Raw genomic sequence first — 15,061 nt, forward strand, 5'->3', positions numbered from 1 at the left:
TTTTAAAAAATAAAAGTTATGTACTAGTATACAATGCTGGTCAAAATATAAATAATTTCCAGCATCCTATAAGTCTATTATTTTCTTCAAGCATGTTCATAAATGTTTATTGAAACATATTTATAATGGCTGATTTTAAATCTTTGTCAGATAAATCTAGCATCTCCAGCACTTCAGTATTGGCATCTTGATTCCTAATTTGTTTGTTTGTTTTAATTCAGTGTAAGATCATTAGTTCTTAGTATGATAAGTAATCTTTTTAAAATGGGAATATTTTGAGTAATATGTGTTTCTACATACCATATAACCCTTCAGTATTAGTTGGCTTCCTCTGATTTTCCTCTGGAAGGAAAGACATGGATGCTATGTTGTTACTTCCAGACAGATTTAGAATTCAATGATCCTCACATGGCCTTCACTGTCACTTAAGGAGAATGGGCTTCTCATTCCTATCCTGTTGGGTTAGACATGTATGTCTACACTCCTTGGATAAAAAGTTTAGGAGTTCCTTTGCCACTGGTCTTCACATGGCTTCTACTGACACTTTGGTGTGGTGACCCTGTCACTCTTGTGGAACAGTAAAAGTCCTGACTTGGCCTCCTCTGATACTACTCCATTAGGGAACCAGAAGTATACCTTGTTACTTCTGGGTAAGGGTGAAAACCCTGGCTCTCCACAGAGACTCTATGGCATGTGGGATGAGGAGATGTCTTGTTACTAGGTGAAAGAGTTGACAATCCAGCTCCCCTTTCAACTTCTCTGACAACCCTATAAGAGGCAGGTGATGGCAGGGGTATCTTATTACAGCCCATTAAGGGTGGAAGTCATAGTTCACGACTCGGATTTTGCTCATTTTAGTGAGGTTGGATGTGAATTTTTACTGTGGTGTTTGACTGGAGTGGAGTGGTTATTTTCTGAAGTTTTTTTTTTTTCTTACCTGGCAGCCCCTTCCCTGTTACTTGAGCTTTACAGAGTAGGCTTTCATAGGGGCTATTTGTCTGCATTCATTGGTGTTACAAGGTGCTAACTTCAGATCTAAGTCAGTGAAGTATGAACCAAAAAGAAAAGCCAGGAAACACCACTGTATTGTTCCTTGCATCCCAAGTTCCCTAACCACACTACCTTCTTCTTTCCACATTTCAGAGTCTACTTTTGCTTATTTCATATACAATACCCAGAGGTTTGGGTGTATTTAGTGGGAGGTTAGGGAAAGGAATGTGTACTCTATAATCCAGGAAGTAAACTTGCCCCCAACTCACATTAACACTTTATATATTCCCAGCCACTCTGGCAGCAAGGCATGCATGTGATCTCTGAGGATAAGTCTGGTACAGGAGGCATCTGAGAAAGATTTTCCCCCTTGATAGAAGAGAACCAAGAAGCATAGTCTGTGAATTTATGAATATTTTTGTTTGTGAACACGATCAGCAAGGATTTATTGGTAGACAGCTATTTTATAACCATTGAAGGTACAAGTCTGATATTGAAAGTTAATAGTCCAAGAATGGTAGAGCAGAGTAATAGCAAGAGTTGCCTGTGTCCTTGAAGTTGTTCTTGTAGCCCTGGAACAAACCTGCCTCAACACTGTAACATTAGATAATAAATGTCCTTATTTTTAAAGCCACTTTTAGTTAGACATTCTACTACTTATAGCCAAAAGCATCCTGATACACTAGATTACATCTCATTTCAAGTTTATGATATTTATGAATGTTAAACTAAAATTAACAATTCTAGATGCTTTAATTTCATTCTTGAAACAAAACACAGTACATCTTCTGAATCAAATCCTGATAGTTGCCGCCTTAGGATCCTTTACACTGACTGAATCTCATCTAATTGAAATGCTACTTCTTAAATTTTAACTGACTATAGACAAGTTATTTTCAATTATTCCTCAGAAATCCAAAATGAAGTATTTTAAATATTAGTTGTTCTTCTCTGATTATACTGAACTCATAATATGAAAGTAGACATAAAATGTTTATCAGAATATTATGGCTTGTATAGTATCTTAGATTTACTTTCATGTCTTGATAGGAAGATAATCTAGATCAAAATTTAGGTTTTTTTCACAGAAGATTAAACAAAGCTTCCCTAAAGTTAACAGTGTCTACAAAGAAAATATTTTGTGATCTTCAAAAGTATTCCAGTGTAGAATCATTAACGAACAGTAAACTTTTGAGTTTGGAATCATTAGCTGAAGCAAAATAAAACACTTCATTTGTTTGATTCAAATGCAAAAATAAGCAGCTCTTGATTTTCACAAGGGAGTAAATCCATTTTAAAAATGCAGGAACACATTCTAAGTTGTGTTTAGCTTAGTGAATAATTCACAGAATCGATTTTTCTATCATTAACATTATATAACACAAATTACTCAGAAAATATGAATTCATTTGCATATTGCATGGGCCAATCTTGTGTGAATTATATCTTAGACATAAAACAATACCAAGAAGTCATACTAATTCTGGCTATGTAAAATGTCAGTTTAAGTACTCTACTTTAGTACTGTGTATCTAACAAAGGCATAAGCAATGGATATTATGATCAGATGCTGTTCCCATATCAGATAGGTCTAATACACATTAACTCACTCATTTAGTGCTATTCTCTATGTATGTATGTCTATGTATGTCTCTTGCCTCAGTTGTGGTAAATGATATTAGATGGCAAATAACAGGGTGCCAAGCCCATCCTAAGAAGTTTGCCCAACTAAATCAACCAAACAACTAGAATCTGAAGCACAAACATGAGTAAAAGTATAGAGTCCAGTGAATATGAGAAAGCCAATACAAATAAAAAGACATCAAATTAATGTAGTAGGATATGTTCTAAATTTATTATAGAGACTAGATTTTATAAGTTCATAGAATACACTTGTATGTGGGTCAGGGGATGAAAGAAACCCGAAAAAAAATGGGAAAAAATACTTATTCTCTTTTCTGACTCAGATGAATTTATAATAAGGAATACTTAATGAAAGTACCACACTCCTTAGAATAATGAATCAGAAAGTATTTAAAACACTTTTGGTCAGACCAGAACGCTACAAGACCAATTTTTAATTGAATAAAGTGTTATTATTCTATTCAAAAACAACAACAAAAAACATTTTGGATTTTCCCAGCTAATAGGAAATATAGGAAATATATATATATATATATATATATATATATATATATATATATATATACATAAAGAAAACATTACATATATGCTGAAGACCTACTATAAGGTTATTTGTTTATCTTTATTTGTACATAAATTTAAATCCTTCCAATCATGGTAATGTGTCAGATGCTCTCATAAATATTAGGAACCATAATTCCTATTCTGAGGACCTAATAATCCTATACAGAGGGAAAGACACACATATACAGTTCAAAGGGATTAATAAATGTCAATTTCAAAATTCCTCATCAAAAAGAGAGAGATGACAGATGCTGACTTCAGATGAGAAAGCAGACAAGAAAAGGCCAGTTAACTATGGTTTGGACAAGATGAAGCAGGTTTGATACAGAGACTAGAAGTGAATTTGTCCCTACAAAAATGAAAAGGATGGGGCTGGGGATATGCTCAGTTGGTAGAGTGGTTGCCTAGTATGCACAAGGCCCTGGGTTCAATCCCCAGCACCACAAAAAGAAAAAAAAAAAAGAAAGAAAGAAAGAAAAGGGTGAGGTAAGTATACAGAAAGACAGGCATTTCAAGTGGGAGAAATAGCATGGAGATAAGAGGCAGAAAAAACAAGATGTATTTAAGTGTAGGGCATGATGTAACAGGTGGGGCATGTTGCATCAGAAAAGAGGAAACCTAACTTGCTAACTTGCTACCCGCCTCCCAGTCCTGGGGCCACATGTGGCTAAGACAGCGCCTGGCAATCAGCCAGGAGGTGGTGCTGTGGGTTGTGATGAAGAATCAGACCACCTCTAGGATCGGCATAGAACCCTTCTGCCCTCGTGGACAGCTCCATGTCTCCCATTACTGCCTGTAGTGAACTCTCCCCACCCTGATGACCTTTAAAAGGAGATCCTGCTTTGACTGGTCTCCCTGGTGCATCGTGTTGGTGCTGGCGGCCAGTCGACCTCTGCCTTTCTTGGTTCCTTCGGGGCGTGCTTGCCCCATCTCTCCCACAGGTCAGGAGGAAAGGGGGGGGGCTAAAAACCCCCGACATTTAAGGACCCAGTAAGTAAGAGGAATTCTTTTAGTGAGTACAGGGAAAGAAGACTGGGAAGCTAGGGTGAGGCCACACTGCAAATAATTCTGAAGGCAAGGGAGAAGCATTGCATTTAACCTATAACCAATGGAGACTCATTGAAAAAAAGAAGTGGCCTGATCAAGACTCATTATACTATGGTAATCTAGAAGTAAAAATCAGATGGATGGCAGATGGAGTGGTGTGGAAAGTAGTCTCAAAAGTAGACAGATGCATTAGTAAATTGAAGAGGTAACCCATGCATCAAATAATGAAAGCCAATATAGGTGTGGGTGGTAATACTTGAGAATTAATATGTCATTAAAAATTCATGTTATAAGTAGGAAATGACATAGGGCCTGCTGGAAATAAAGCTTTTTCTGATGCTTTCTGACAGCATCCAGGATGAACAAAGTGAATACAAGTTCGGTCCTCCAGCAAGTGACAAAAAAAAAGATATTTTAGCATATTTCACCACAGAAGCAGGGCAAGAGCCAAAACTGTAGGAAGAGGAAATCACAGTAGATATGAGAAAGAGTCTATTGTAATACTAGTAAATGGAATAGAAAATTGATATCAAATAAGAAGTCCTAAGGACTTCTGTACAATTTTTTTTTAGAAAAAGAGATTATCTATGTGCATGCAAGTGCATTCATGTATGTCCCTGAACATTGCCACCCCTAGTAGAGTAAATGAAGAAGAATTAATTTGATGATATCTTTAGGTGGTTTCAAGTCTATAATCCCTGGGCACCATATCTGTTCAATTAAAAAACTATTCAACATTGACAAAAGATATTACAAAGAACGTTAATATTAAAATAAGGAAAATTGCAGAGTCATTTAAAAATCATTATCAAACATTTAAATTTCCATTAAGTAAAATAGAACAATGAATCTTTAAAGGTTCCTAAATGGGTGGCACTCCACATTGTATATTCCAATACTTATGAATAGCCAATTGTAAGTAATCCAAATTTCAAAGGACAACTGGCCTGGGGAGGTGTACAGAAGTGATTAGAATTTCAAAGAGCTCAGAATAAATACCAGCTCTTTGATAGGATAATTTATGCATAAAGTGGCAGGAAGAGGTGTCTGACTTGTTCTTGGAAAGTTCACACATGGCTATATTAGGAGTTTAAAACAACCTTTGGTAATCTCTCATGTGTAATAAAACTTTAGGCAAGATTCTTTTTTCATATTAAAATGTATTGCCCAATGGTGTGCACAAAAACATAATATCCATATTTCTTCATAATAAATAATACAGCTATAGTATTTGAAAAATATAAATTGTGATCTGTGTGTGAGGGTATCATTTAAATTGAACATCATCAAAACCAGCCCAAAGAAAACCGAGATGAATTAACAATTCAGAGGGATACTTGTGCTCAATGTCTTTTTGTGAGCATCAAGAATTCACAGGAAACTCTAAATCCTTGAATGTATAGAGCTATTTAGTAATCTGTAACCCTTTGGGAAACAAACAAAAAGGCTTGAAATACCCATTGTATTTCATAGGCCAATTGAGGAGTTTTCACAGGTAATGTTAAAGAAGGCATCACGAACAGTTCAGTCTTTGATGAGCATTTTTTCACAGGGTAAATATTAGAGAATGTAGAAAAATGGGTGCATTAAGAAGAAGAAGTCATACTTATTCCAAAACCATATAAGATTTATCGCTGAAAACGCTAAGTTTTAAAGCCTTCCATTCCTGAATGCTTTCCATTTAATTTGTTCCTTATGGGTATATGGGGGAGAATTTAAATTTCAAAGATCTATTTTGTTCTGGGAAACAAAACTCTCTGATTTGTACAGTGCCTATTGCTGAGTCAATGAAAAAAATCACAAACTTAAAATCTGCATGGCTGATGTGTAACATTTGGAGGATTCGTGGGATATATCTGAGAATTTCTCAGGCTCTCAGCTGATGCAGTTCACAGAGTAGCATGACTGGGTCTCTGTTTGGACTCTATGCCTGGGTCCTAGTGTCCCTACCCATAAGCTGTGTTCTGGCATTTCTCTATCCCAGAGTTCAATTCCACATTATTGCCTACATTTCAGAGCAAAGAGAAGCGCCTGAGAGCATGCAATTGTGGGCACTTTGGATTCTGGAGCTAAGCCAGAACAACCCTTATTAAAAGTCCTTGTGAGGAACTGTCCTCAGATAGTATGGTGTGCAATGCAAACTAATCATGCTCTCTTTGCTTAAGCCAATAACCTGAGAACGAGGCATTCTCTTCAAGCAAATTAAAGGTACTTGCTTCTCACAGTGAGTGGGAAGAAGACTGTTTTATTCATCCAGGCAAGGATTTATGGGGCCTGAAATTTGAATGATGAAAAAGGGATCAGAGATATACATCTCTGGTGTGCAGACTGACAGCAAGGATAAATTAGGGGGGTGGGTAGGATGTTATATAACCGGAGGTACTACGGCTAAATATCTTTCTTGTGCTTTTGTCATATTCTAATTTCAGGAGCCCTCATGCAGAAAAGAGCTATGTTTGAGTAGTTTTGGTTCTAATATGGGGCTCCTAAAGGCCTGTGCCATGCTTGCCTGCTTCAAAGCTACCTGCTATAACACCTCTCAGCAAAGAGAATAAGATGCTGTAAAAAAGAAAGATGGATAGCAGCAAGGGCAGGATTAACCCGCTCTTACACATTTCTGAAGAATGATTGAATATGGCCTCCTCCATGAAACCTGTGTTAAAAATGCCTCCTTTGGGACCTTCCTGAAGAGTCTGAGACTAGTCAGATCTTTTAGTGGAATTGCTATGCTGAGAGGTTTGTATTATGGCTTTGAGGAAACAAAACAGGATATTCTGGAATAAAAGAAAAGAACAAAAATACTTTTTAATTTTTAGTTATCAACAGGGCCCAAATAAATGCTAGAATAATATCTTATGTTGTTGCATCTTTTCATATAAGACTAATATACTTAATAAAGTTGAGAGATGACATAAGACTACAGTTTCTGCTTCAGAGGTTTTGTTTTCATGAATAGAATCAAACAACCTGCCAAAACTCTGATGACTGAGCCAGGCTTTAACTTAAAGAAGAAAAGAAAGCTAACAAGCTGTTTCCGCTGTTTCCCATTTTAAGGAGCTCTAACCAGACCTTGACCATGAGGCAGATATGGCAGCTAGATTTCTCAACCTGCTTTCTGAGGGTAACTGACTCTTTCCACAATATTTTCTTACAGAATTATCTGCCATGGTTGTAGACCTACGTTACTGCATATTTAGCTTATACATATAGTGTAGCATAGTGCCTAAGACTATTAGACTGCAATGTAATTTAGTGTGATTCAAGTGCAAATTCTCTTATTTCCTAAATGTTCTCACTGGGAAAGTCACTTAACTTCTCTGAACCATAGTCTCCTCATCTTGAAAATGGCAGTATCAGCATCACTGATCATATAAGACTGTTGAGAGTAGTGGTAGTAAATAAGTTGATAAAATCAAAGAATGTAACACTAAATCTGATACACAATAATCCTTAGAATGAATTGATATTCTTCTTTTTAAATATGCCAACACCAGGGGGGTGGGGCTGTAGCTCAGTGGAAGAGCACTTGTCTAGCATGTGCAAGGCACTAGGTTCAATCCTCCGCACCACATAAAAAAATAAATAAAGGTATTGTGTCTACCTATAACTATAAAAAAATTAAAAATCTGACAGCACCAGAATATTTCTGCTTTACTACTGATGAGTGGTAGTTTAGTAGACTCCTCCAAATCAGTGTTTCACACATACATGAATTCACACATACAGATTCACACATACAGATTCTTTGTGGTAATTTCCAAGAAAGCAAGGGCTCACAAAAATAACCAGTGGAGAATGTCCATACTTAGCAAATAAAAGTGTAGCCCACCTGGTTAAATTTGAATTTCAGATAAGAATCACTTTATTATAAGTAGATTCCAAATGTTTCATGACACATACACTAAAAGTATAGTAAAAGGGAGCTGGGGTTATGGCTCAGTGGATTAGCACTTACCAAGGAGATGTGAGGCACTGGGTTTGATCTACACTACCACATAAAAATAAATAAACAAAATAAAGGTATTGTGTCCTTCTACAACTAAATAAAATATGTATAATTTTATAATATGTATATTATATTCAGATTCAGGAACTTTGACAAATCTCCACTTACATGTCTATCAAGCACCATAAATTTAACATGTCAGAAACTAAATTTATACTACCTTGCAGTCTTCCTCACATTTGTTCATGACAATTTCTTTCTTCCAATTCCTAAGATCAGAAACTGAAGCCATTTTTACACTTCTTTCTCTTATGCCTCATATTGAAATTATGAGAAAAACATGTTGGCTGTACCTTGAAAATATATCTGGGATGTGACCACTTTTTGCAAACATCTTGGCCTTAGCAATATTTCCTTCTTGGGCCATTAATAGCAACCTTATTGGAATCCCTATGTATACCTTTCCCCTATCTCTAGTCTGTATAACCACAGCATCCATAATATTATTTTTTTAAAAATATAATAACAAGGAAATCGTTACTCATTTAATGTATGTAAGCTAGTCATCAGAATGGCGTATAAATCCCATTTTAGGTTTTATTTAATATCTATTTAAAACCAGGAGACAGTAATCTTAAAGAGTGGGTTGGGCTGTTTACTCTTATGTACTGCTTTTTTTCACACTTGCCCATAATAGTGCCTCAGTAAATGTGTGTTGAATAAATGAATGAATCCAGGTAGAAAACGGTGAAGCTTTGGTATTCATCTGACATTCTATACCTACTGAGATGAGGTAGAATAGTGACTATTACACCACCACTATTACCTACCACTTAAATCTACTATGATATTGGTACTCTGAGAAACAATTTATACAGTTTACAACAATCTTAAAAATTAAGTGAAACTCAATGATATTAACTAAGGAGCCTAAGGTAACCAAACTATCAAGATGTAGGCTAAAATTAAAGTAAAATTCTAGATAATTATAAAGCTTGCACTCTTTCCATATTTCATCCTACTACCTCCATGGAAGAATTAATGAAGTTTGTATAGCCTCTATATTTCTATGAAATTTTTCTTGCATATGAATCTATTGATGCTGAATTACATCTTTCTTTGCATTGTATGTAGACACTTAAGACAATTTTCACTGAGGTTACTGGCTATTGATTACATTGTAATACCATATATTCAAAAGGATGCACCCTCCAGGCATGGTGGTGCACACCTGTAATCACATTGGCTCAGGAGGTTAAGAAGGAGGATCATGAGTTCAAAGCTGGCCTCAGCAAAAGCAAGGCGCTAAGAAACTGAGTGAGACCCTGTCTCTAAATAAAATAGAAAATAGGGCTGGGAATGTGGCTCAGTGGTTAAGTGCCTCTGTGTTCAATCCCCAGTACCACCAAAGAAGGAGGTACCCTTTGTCCAACATATTCCCCCTCCTTATACTCTTTCTACCAGTAACCACCTTTCTACTCTTCATGGGTTGAAGCTTTTTATATTACACATTTAAGTGAAATCATATAATATTATCTTTCATTCTCTGGCTGATTGCACTTGAAACTTTCAATTGCACTTTTAATTTGCTGAGTATATTTTTGAGCACAAGAATTTAGTTTTGATTTTTAATTGCTTCCTTCTCTTTGTTAAGCTTCTCTGTTACAGTACTGAAATATCCTGTTTTCTTCAAGCTCATTGAGTTTCCTTAATTACATCTTTTTAATTCACTCAGAATTTTCCCATACCAATTACTATCTTGTCTGTTTCTGGCACCTTATTAGACAAGGTCTTGGTTTCCTGAAAGCTCTTATGTTGATTGGTATGTGAGGTCACCTGTGCATTAAAGAACTGGGTATGCATTCCAGTCTTCCTGATCTGAATTTCTCCTTTCCAGAAAGTCTAAGCAGGCTGCTTTTTTTCTCTCAGCCTATAATCATTTCCACTATTTTAGCACTGGATTTGCCTAGGTCCAAATTTTCCACAAGTCTGCTTTTGGTGTGTTGTTACTGTTTTAGTTCTAGGAGGCAGTCCATCTCAGGTTTGTACCAAATACATTGTTGATGTGTTGTTCAGAAAGAACAAGGAGAGCCACTAGAAAGAGTAGGTTGTCCCCACAAGTCTCTCCCTGGGGTCAAGGGAGGACCAGAAGCCTCTCCTACAGTTAACAACTTGTGGTTAGGCACTGTAGAATTCTGTCCATCTGTGGGCTGAATCACCATGAATAGATAAGCCCTGTGTCACACCTGTGGTCACCAAATCACCATGGATAGACCAGCCCTATGTCACACCTGTGGTCACCAATACTGACAAGTTGTGACATACCGTAAGTCCAAAACCCTCCAAAGTCAACATGACATTAAGGTATGACCGAGGCTCACACTGACTGCTATGGGCTTCCTTTTCTTGAAGTGAACTCATGTTGCAACCAGAAATAGGTGATACTAACTGTAAAAGAAGTCTGATAGAATGGAGCTATGCATCTTCCCATGGCACTAGAGCTGTTTCAGAAACTTTGTCCATAGTCAGGCATGAAGATAGGGACTATTAGGATCTGCCCAGTGTTAGATTTCACTAACTTGGCATTGATTTCCAGGGCAAAATCTCATGCTAGCTAACTTTTCTGACCCACAGCCACTGTTGTTATATTCCACACAATGCTGCCCAAGGTTGGAAAACTGACGGTAAAGGCAATCCCTTGGTCACCTAGACTGACATTAAACTGTGTTGCAGCTAAGGTGCTACTATAAGGACATGTGCAGCCTCAGGGGTGCATTGAGGTCCATATGGCAGCTGGAAGTGGCACAGGCTGAAACATAAGTCTGACCCACTGGGGCAAAGTCTGTGCCTAGTGCCTGCACAATTCTAGAGGCTCGTCCATGAGCACTGGCCTGCTATAGCTGTGCTGCCTAGACTAGAAAATGGGTGATGGAGACAATCCCTTGGCTACCAAGGCTGACAGTAAGGTAGATCACATTTGAGTCTCACAGCCACAGGGCCCTGCACAGTTTGGGGAGGAGGGTACATGTGTCCTCGTCCCACTCCAAGACTAGAAATGACACAGCCTGAAATTTGAATCTGTCCCACCAGCACACAGGTCTCCACCTGATGCCAGGGCTAGTCTACATGCTCATTCTGTAAGTTCTGGCCCGTATATAGATCCTTTCATTTCTATATGGTCTCACCACTCAGACCTGGCCCTAGGTTCCCAGAAAAAGCCTTATGATAGATTTTGTGACCTGCTCCCCAGTAGGTGGAGTCTTGCTCCCTATTCTTATTCTGAAGGTTGTAGAGGGTTGGTAGAAGCAGTCAAATGCCTGCAGTTCAAGTGGTTCAGTCCATGGGTATTGACCTGGTGGTAGTAGCCATGGTACTTTGCCCAGCCCTAGTTTCAGCCCTAGGCCTTATATAAGGCCCATCAAAAAATTCTTAAAAGTACTGAACAAAGCACTAATTGCTGTCTGCATTCTGTGGCTCCAGAATTGGAGCCACAACACAATTGACATAGAAGTTCCCCAATTCCCTCCAATATATTCATCTACTTTCTGACAGTTATAATGGTGCTTTGTAAACTGTATATTGCTATGTAGATAATCAGAAAGTTGAAATTTGTTTCAGAGCTTAATTTCTTTCTTCTTTATTGGTGTCTTATAATTACACATAATAGTAAAATTTGTTATGCCACATTCCATCATTCACATAATTTGATCAATCTCATTCCCCAGTACCTTCCTTTTCCCCATTTTTGTCCTTTCTCCTGATCTACAGCACTCCTCATATCCTATTATTATTATTATTATTACTATTTTAATTAGTGAATTATAATTATATATTCAACCAGGATTCATTGTGGTAATTCATATAATTCATGCATGCACGTAGCATATTTTGGTAGATTTTATTCATCAGTACTTCCCCACACTTTCCCCTCTTCCCTCCCTCTAGATCCCCTTCCTCTACTTGAATTTTTAAAGAAGGATGAAATTCTATTGTCAAAAACATCCCATATAAACATGGCTTGATTCTTTTGAACAGGGATCATAATTATATTTTTATATAGCCCTGTGAGAGCAATAATTAACACTGTTTGCACCATAAATTTGATACTCCTCTACTTACTGTGCTCCATCGTCATAATATCAAAAACTTATTTAAGAAGACTGATTTATGTTTTATCTACATGTTCTCTTTTCCCACATACTGTGTGACTCAGTACAAATACAACTCCTATCACTATAGAGAATCTGCATTGTCAAACATTACCAGTGCCCATCATGTTTCAAAAAACAGTATTTTTAGTTTTTATTTTCCTGTGTTTCTCTGCTCTTTTGGTCCATGTAGAACTTTCTTTTTCCTTGAAATTTTCTCTATTTTCAGTCTATAATTCCATTACCCTGATACAAATGTACAATTTTTGTACATGGTTCATGCAACAATTTGCAGTAAAGACCTTATTAATTTATTTTATATTTCTGTATTTCAGCACCACAGATATATAAATTTACAAATAGGTAAAACTTCACAAATTTCAACTGTATATTTTAAATGTAGTTAATTCAGCAACATATTAAATAAAACTATCTAATTCACTTCTTAAACATATCACAAAAATCTTTATTAAAAATATATAATGGCAATTTTGTTTATATTTCCACTTTCAATTATTACTTAAGAGTTTATCATAAATTATCATCTTTAACTGAAGTAATCAGTTTATTTTTTCCTAAAGACCAAAAAAAAACTAGAGGAAAAATATTAGAAATTATTTTGCTGTTGCCTTTCACAAATAATTTTCTTAGATTATTTTAACAATAATGTAGAGGCACAAATAAATACATGCATACCTGCCAGCACACATAAGTATTTAGAACATTATTCAAAAGCATTTGCATATTTTGCTAACATATTTCATCTGTTACCAATTTAAGAAATGATAAATTTTAAAGTATTTTTATCTATTTTTAAATTGTCTAAAGTTTCCTAAAATTAAACCCTCTAAAAAGTTACATATTACTATCAATATTTGTTCAATATTGATTTAGACATATAATTTTTGCATTTAAATAATTGTGGAAACAATGATACTTTTTAAACTCATTAAATTGGAATGAGTAATACAGAAATTTGAATTACAAGGAATTTAACCCTATTCTTGAACAAACCAAAATATTATGTTAACATTATTTTTATGGGGCAAACTAATTTTATAAGGACCCTGAATCATGGCAAATATCTTATTTTATCTTGAAATTAAGCCTTTTCTTATTATCTTGTAGCTATAGTAATAAAAGCTGTTACATAAATCTATTTTTCAGTGTCTAGAAAATGAAATAATTTTATGATTTTTCATTTTCTTTTTGATCTTTTATACACTTTTTTTTAAATCTAAACCATATATCCCTAGAATGCATGCAAAGAAGTGAACTACTTTTTTAATTTGTTTTTTAAGATGTTGAGAAACATTTATTTCATTTATTTATATGCAGTACTAAGAATCGAACCCAGTGCCTCACACATGCCAGATAACTGCACTAACGCTGAACCCCAGCCCCAGCCCAGTGAACTACTTTTTGATCAATTAATTGTTTTAGTTTCATAGGAGAAGGGAATGAAGAGAAGCAGAGGAAATTTTAAAAAATGAGGGTGAGCCATCTCTAAATAAATATGAAAATTATCATTACAAAAGATGAATTATGTTCACTCTGAAACGAGAGGGGAAGCATTTAGATATAAAAAGAGACTTTGGCTTATGAAGCTGAGGCAGGAGGATTGCGAGTTCAAAGCCAGCCTCAGCAAAAGCAAGGTGCTAAGCAACTCAGTGAGACCCTGTCTCTAAATAAAATACAAAATAGGGCTGGGGATGTGGCTTAGTGGTCAAGTACCACTGAGTTCAATCCCTGGTACCCTGCCCCAGAAAAAAAAAAAGATACTTGACATATACACACATACAAGAGAGTGATATAGAGTTATATTTGACATAACTTAGCCCCTTGACAATTTTATCAAATGAAACAGTTAAAAATATAGTACTTATCAATGTACAGAATAGGATGCAATGTCTCCCACATTAAACAATATAACCTCTTAGACAAACAAAATAGATAGTCTACTCATGAGAATTTCTTTTCTTTTTGTTCTAATATGTTCCCCAAATGAGTAATCTTGGTTATGTCAAAAGCTCCCCAAAGCAGCTACTATTATTCCAAATTCTTCTTGTTGAAATTGTTCCAGTTGGAAAAATAAATGTTCAATTTTGACTTACAAGGAGAAAGCATGAGAGAAGTAGGTGATCAACCTATAAAATGTATAGTTAGAGAAGGAATCTATCCCACGAAAACTGAAAAATCTGTAAGTATGGTACTTGTGTAATTTGATAAATACAGTGCTTAGCCAAAGGTTCATAATCACCCATCAGGGGCCAAGCAAAAGCTCCTGGTGCTGGGCAAATGAATCTAAACAGAGTGATTCTCTGGAACACAAAGGAAAGCAAGACTGAGGAGAATGTCCTTTTAGGTTTTAAAATTTGCTTTTAAAAGTGGCAAATTTGTCCAAAAACCTTGGACTGAGGAGACATTCTGAATTTGTCAGCATTAGCATCCAGGACCATGGAAAGGATGAGGTAGTGGACCTATTCTCATCATATCTGTGTAGACTATTCTTCGTAGAGACACACAGCAATCAAGACATATGAACAGTAGACAGACTATGGAAAAAGTATTATAAGGCTCTAAAGCAATTAATCAAAGAATAATACAAAATTGTACAGGTAACAAACATATTCCATGGAACTTTATGCCAAAGAAAACAAAATGGACCCAGTGTTAAAGAGCTTCAGAATGAACTTATCTTTGTTTTTGTACATACATGACA

Source organism: Urocitellus parryii, chromosome X, assembly GCF_045843805.1.
Source record: "Urocitellus parryii isolate mUroPar1 chromosome X, mUroPar1.hap1, whole genome shotgun sequence".
Taxonomy (NCBI): Eukaryota; Metazoa; Chordata; class Mammalia; order Rodentia; family Sciuridae; genus Urocitellus; species Urocitellus parryii.